This window comes from Heterocephalus glaber, unplaced genomic scaffold, assembly GCF_053883595.1.
Source record: "Heterocephalus glaber isolate CG9 unplaced genomic scaffold, H.glaber_assembly_v1.0 deba00001504, whole genome shotgun sequence".
NCBI classification, from domain to species: Eukaryota; Metazoa; Chordata; class Mammalia; order Rodentia; family Bathyergidae; genus Heterocephalus; species Heterocephalus glaber.
The window spans coordinates 46,450,142-46,456,931 of NW_028258324.1; the positions used below are offsets into that span (position 1 = coordinate 46,450,142).

General features: G+C 38.1%; 1 pseudogene; it reads left to right on the forward strand.

Annotated features, from left to right (window-relative positions):
• Window positions 1-202: 202 nt before the first annotated feature.
• Window positions 203-582, forward strand: LOC101725570 (small ribosomal subunit protein eS25 pseudogene; annotated as a pseudogene).
• The last annotated feature ends 6,208 nt before the right edge of the window (window positions 583-6,790 follow it).

The following is a 6,790-nucleotide window of genomic DNA, read 5'->3' on the forward strand; positions in this document are numbered from 1 at the left end:
TAGAAACTCTTGTATATTGGTTAGATATTATTATATTGTTTTACATATTAGAAACTAGTAGCGCTCCTATGGAAGGCAATTGCCTAATTTCTATAAGAATTACAAATGCATATTTTTTAAACTTAAAAGAAAATTTTTTTTTACTTTTTGTCCGACATCTTGACGAGACTGCTGTGGACTCTGCCGCTCTCCGAACTTCACGATGCCGCCCAAGGACGACAAGAAGAAGATGCCGGAAAGTCAGCCAAGAAAGACAAAGAACCAGTGAACAAATCTGGGGGCAAGGCCAAAAAGAAGAAGTGGTCCAAAGGCAAAGTTCGGGACAAGCTCAACAACCTGGTATTGTTTAATAAAGCTACTTACGACAAACTCTGCAAGGAAGCTCTCAACTATAAACTTATAACGCCGGCAGTGGCCTCTGAGAGACTGAAGATACGTGGGTCACTGGCCAGGGCAGCCCTTCAGGAGCTCCTTAGTAAAGGACTTATCAAGCTGGTTTCAAAGCTCAGAGCTCAAGTTATTTATACCAGAAACACCAAGGGTGGAGATGCCCCCGCTGCTGGCGAAGAACCGTGATGAACAGCTGTACATTCGGAAAAAAAATAAAATTTTATTATTAAATTAAAAAAAAAATTTTTTTTTTGAGCTGGCTTTGCTAGGTCTCTAAATTGCTGAGGCAGGGCCTGGACTTGAAATCCTCCTATTTTAGCCAAACTGAGTTTAGCCACTTAGGATTACAAACCTGCACCACCATGCCAAGCATCATGCCAAGCTAAGTGCATATATTTTAGATTCATCAATTAGATACACTTCCTGAAGATATCTCATATATGTGCAAATTGACATAAGGTATATCTATTTTGGGGGGTTTTGGTTGTTGTTTTTTGTTTGTTTGTTTGTTTTTGAGACAAGGACTTGCTATGCAGTTTAGGCTGGTCTTGAACTCACTACAAAGCCCAGGCTGGCCTTGAACTTGCTGGATCCTCCTACCTCAGCTTCCTGAGTGCTGCTGTTACAGGCATGCACCATTAAACCCGGATAACAGAAAGTATATTGTTGAAACACTTTAAAATCGTAAAAGATTGGACTGAGGAGTTAGCTCAGTTGTGCCGCCACCTGCTTTGCAGGTGCAAGGTCCCGAGTTCAATCCCCGGTATCAATAGTAAAAGATTTAAAACAAACCAAATATCTTCTAACTGGGTACTGACTGAATAAAATAGGGTACACCATACAATTGAATATTATTCAGCTGAAAAGAAAAGGAAAAACATTTTTATGTAATTGGCATGGGAAAAGTTCTATGATATATTGGTAATTATAGAAAGCCAAGTACAAAGCCAGTGTTCAAATATGCTAGTATTTATGCATAAGATGGGGTAAATTTAAGATATTTATATTAGTTTTATGAGAATTTTTTTTTTTTGGTTCCAGGGATCGAACTCAGGACCTTGTGCTTGCGAGGCAGGCAGCAGAACCACTGAACTAAATCCCTGGCCCTTATGAGAATATTTATAACAATAATTTCTTGGAAAAAAGAGAGTAGGACAGCAAGAAATTCAAGGGAAGACCAAAGATGGGAAGGAAATTGTTTACCATATAGCTTTCTAAAACTTTGGGTTTCTGACCAATATTAATATATTACCTGCTGAAAAATTTTAATCAAATTTTAACTGAACATTTTTCCTATGTGAATTATTTGAAAATAAGCCTTTTATATGAAATGATTTTGTAAGTGTTTTTGTTTTGTTTTGGTACCGGAGATCAAACTTGGGTCCTTGTGCTTTCGAGGCAGGTGGCAGCACCACTGAGCTAAATCCCTGGCCCTATAAGTGTATTTTTGACAATTACTTTTTTAGTTGGATCATGGTAAAAACAATTATATTTCAGGGCTGGGGATTTTTAGCTCAGTGGTTCCGGCGCCTGCCTCACAGCGCAAGGTCCCGAGTTCGATCCCCGGTACCAAAAAACAAAACAAACAAACAAACAAACAAAAAATTATATTTCAACTAACAACACTAATTGCTGTCTCATTTAACTTGATTTTATTTTAGATGTTGCAACACATCTCTTCAGAAACTTAGATTGAAAATTTTTTAAATAATTGATGCAAACACCTCACAAATACACCTACAAATATTTGAATAATGTCACTAGGTAACAAGATAGGTATATAAATAGGTAATATAAATACGTATAAATATATAAATATGTGTATAAATATGTAACATTTACATATTGGACATAAGAGGGAAACATAACATTAGCAAAGGAAGAAAAAAAGAAGAAGGAGAAGGAGAAACTTTGCCTGCTCATGTTAGAATCCCAGGGCATTCGAGCCCCGGTATCCAAAAAAAAAAAAAGAATCCCAGGGCAAGGATGATGGTAATCGGGAAGACTAAGGCATGTCTAAGGTAAGGGATATATGGAAAATCTCTGTACCTGTTACTCAATATAGCTGTGAATTTAAAACTGCTATAAAAAAAATAAGGTTTATGATAAGAAAAAAAAATTCCAGGGCAAAAAGGAAGCACACCTGGGGATGAGGACCAACTGATTCCCTCAGCTCCACACTGTGAGCTCTGTCACAGTAGGAATCACTGCAGGGGCACTCATGTTTAACTCTAACATAAAGTTTATCACATTATTGTAATTTAACAAAGTTTCCACATAGATTGAACATATTTAATCTCTTTTGGCATTAAGGTAGGTATAGAAAAATAAATGGGAAAATAGGTGTTATATTGTATATGCATAAATAATGTATATTTATAAAGGCATTAAGGTTAATTTTAGACAATTTTGTGTTGTCTCCCTACCCTGTCACAAAGTTTAAGCTTTTCACACAACCAACATATTCCCAAATAATTGATTCTTGTTCACATATAAAGAAATGGTATATATTTGAACAATGCTATACTTACTAACAACAAAAAAATAGTACTTTGAAGTTAGAACTTCTGCCCTTGAAAAATTGATAGATCTTTTACAAAAGAGAAAGGAACCAAAAGGTGGAGGGAAGGGGAAGGAAGAGGCGGGGAAGGGGTTGAAAAGAAAAAAAGAATTAAGATGTGTTATCTGCATGTACCAATTCCCCACAACAAATGTAATCATTATGTACTGCCAACAAGTACTAACAAAAATTTTTCAATGTGATGACCTGCTCTAGGGAGAAAAGTTACATGTCATGTCATTGTAGCCTAATGGTGAAGGGCACGGATTTTGTAATAAGTCACAACTAGTTTAAGTCCACTATATATATGATCTGAGGTGAGTTTTTTCATAGGAACTGTATCCTATCACACAGTGGATCCCTTATAGGGTTGTTTAAATAATGCATGTAAACCCAGGTACCAAAAAAAAAAGGTTAGCACAGACATCTACTTAAACTCAGTGAAAGAGATTTCATCTGAATCCTCTGTTCTTTAAATGTCTCTCCCCACCTTCTTATAGATTATATATTTGAAGAGAAAACAAAAATAAGAAGAACTCAAGATATGCAGAAAAATAAGGAAATTGGTTTCTGAGGAACATTTCACGGGAGATAAAAAAAAGTCTCTCCTAGTGTGTTAGTTACTTTTCTCATTGCTAAGACAAAATAGCTGACATCCAAAGTTAAAGGAGGAAAGGTTTATTTAGCTCACAGTTCATAAAAGTTTCAGTCCACAGTTGGCTGGCTCCAAGGCAGAACGACACATGGCAAAGGGGCAACAGTTCATGGCTGTGGAAAACAGCAACAGCAAGCAAGCAAGGGAACTTAACAGCATCTTTCTGCCCCTTTTACTTTATCCATACTACTTAGCACGGGTAGCACTCACACCTTTAGTATTGTATCATGAATCAATTCCAGTGTCACACACTCCAGATCCAGCCACTCCTAAAATAGCCCCACCTATGACTGCATGAGGCTTTGGGGAGACATCTAGATACAAGCCATAATACTTAGGCACATCTCACCAAAGGAGCCCACAAGTAGTAAAGAAGCTCTACACCAAAATTCAGTGGATTAAGCTGGGGGTGTTGGTGCATGCTTGTGATCCTAGCATCCAGGAGGCAGAGACAGGAGGATCACTACAAGTTTGAGGCTAGCCTGGGCTACGTACTGAGCTCAAGTCCAGCCCGAACTGCATAGTGGAAACTCTATTTAAAAAAAAAATTCAGTGGATTCCTAGATCTCATCCCCTTTGAACATTCAAACACTTCTAGAAGGAGAGTATCCATGAACATGTTACTTTAATAGCTAGCCACATGATTCATTTTAGAGAACAGTTTCTGTTAGTGAAACAATCCTGATGGGCCATTTCAGGTGTGGAGAGTCTGTAGGGCAAATTTGCATGTGGCAGGAATGAGACAAAGAGACAAACTGTCCTGCCTAAGAAAAGAATAAGAATTTGTGGAGGTAGGAGCAAGAGCTAACCGCAGCAAGAGCAGACTTGGAAGTCAGGAGAAAGGCAGTGCCAGGTTCTCCCTTCTGGCCAAAGAAGACTGCAACTCTCTGGTGGCAGGAATAGCGAAGGGCTTTTGAAAAGAGAAATATCTAAAAATTCACTGGAAGAAAGATAGCCTCTTTAATAAATGATGCTGGAAAAGCGGCTATCCACAGGCTGTTGATTGAATCTAGACCCATATCTCTCACCATGCACTGTACTAAAATAAAAATGGATCAAAGATCTAAATATTAAAACAGAAACACTAAATCTTCTGAATGATAGAACAGGTAAAACTCTGAAAGATGAAGGTGTAGGCAAAGACATTATGAACAAAACCCTGACTGCTCAGAAAATATTACAAAGAATCAATAACTGGGATCACATCAAATTAAAAAGCTTTTGCACAGCAAAGGAAACCCCCAACAGAGTGAAGAGACAACCTACAGGGTGGGAAAAAAACTTGTACCAGTCACTCTTCAGGCAAAGGACTAACATCTAGAATATATAAAGAACTCAAAAAAATTAGACCCCCCTGAAATTTAAAGACCCAATCCAAAAATGGGCATCTGAAATGAATAAACATATCTCAGATGAAGAAGTACAAACAATGGCAAATAAATATGTGAAAAAATGTTCAACATCACTATTCATTTGAGAGATGTAAATTAAAACAACACTGAGATTCCATCTCACTCCAGAAAAATGGCTGCCATCAAGAAATCAACCAATAACAAATGCTGGTGAGGCTGGCTTCTCCATTGGTGGTGAGACTAAACGTGTGCAACCACTATGGAAATCTGTATGGAGATTCCTCAAAAAACTAGAACTAGAGATTCCACTTGATCCAGGTGTTCCCCTTGTAGGTATCATTCTGGAAGAGTTAAAAGCATCATACCATAGTGACATATGCACACTCATGTTTAGAGCAGCACAATTTATAATAGCTAAATCTTGAAAACAGCCCATATGCCCATCAACGGATGAATGAATAAAGAAAATGCGGCTTTTATATACAATAGAGCACTACTCTGCCATAAAGAAAGATAAACAAGTTATTTGTAGAAAAATGGAAGCATCTTGAGACCATAATCTTAAGTGAAATAAAAAGGACACACAAGTTTAAACATCACATTGTTTCTCTTGTGTGAAAAACCCAAAGTGTAAACAAGGAGCATAATGGAGGATAGATATTGGGAAGTAGGAAGCACATGTTCAAATGGGAAGAGGAACAAGGGAGGGGAAGGGGGAAGGGAATGAAGGAAAAAATGAAAAAAAAGAGAATAGAAGAAAAAATGCAAACAAAGCTTTTGTAAATAAAGAGGGTAAGAAGGGTTGAAGACAAGGAAATGGGGAAAAAAAGAAGAATCAAGATATATTATGTACAGGTACAAATGCCCTATGATGAATATGATCAATATGTATCACAAATATGTACTAATAAAAAAATATAAAGTTAAAAAATTAAAAGAAGAAAAGGGGCCAGGGATTTAGCTCAGTGGTTCCAGCGCCTGCCTCTCAAGTGCAAAGTCCCAAGTTCGATCCCTGGTACCCAGGGAAAAGAAGAAAAGAAGCCCAAAAATAAATACAATTCAGTTAAAATTTGTGCGACTTCATGACCCCAAACCTTACATAGATCCCACACATAGCCCTGAACTGTCTTCAGGCAATGAAGAGATGTAGGTAATATACAGAAGGAAGACACCTGTAGAAGTGAAGGGGGCAGAAGATACAGAGAGCAGGATGAATGCACATTGGAGAAGGAGACTTCCAGAAACAGAAAGGTAGAATCCAAACTTCTAGATCTGGAACACAAGCTCCCCCAAGAACTCAGAGAGACTGGGGAAGGGGTGGCAAGGCTCGCTTCCTTTCCCATCGTAATTAATTATGTCTCCAATGAGGAGGTGCCCTAGCTGCCTGGTGGCTGTACTGGCTCTCCTTCCTCCCAGCTCTTCAATAGCTGGGGAAAAGCTAAAAAGCAGGACCCAGAGGGCCTAGTACCCAGGGCTACAAGAAGGTCAGCACACAGGTTCAGGGTTCAGAGGAGAAAATTTGACAGGGATGATACATGAGGGGCCTCAAAGGAGACACCTTAACAGGAGGAAGTTGTTCTCAATAGAGAAGGGTGTTTGTGGCTTGCACGGCCCTGCAGATATTACAAGTTAACACTTTAAATATTATTCATCGAAATATAAATGTGCATATATGTTATTGGGATTTTGTTTTGTTTTGGTTTTTTGGTACTGGGAATCGAACTCATGGGCTTGTACTTGTTGGGCAGATGCTATACCGATGAGCTACATTCCCAGCCCTTAAATATGTATATATATTATATGAGTGAGTGATCAATCATCAGATTACCTGTG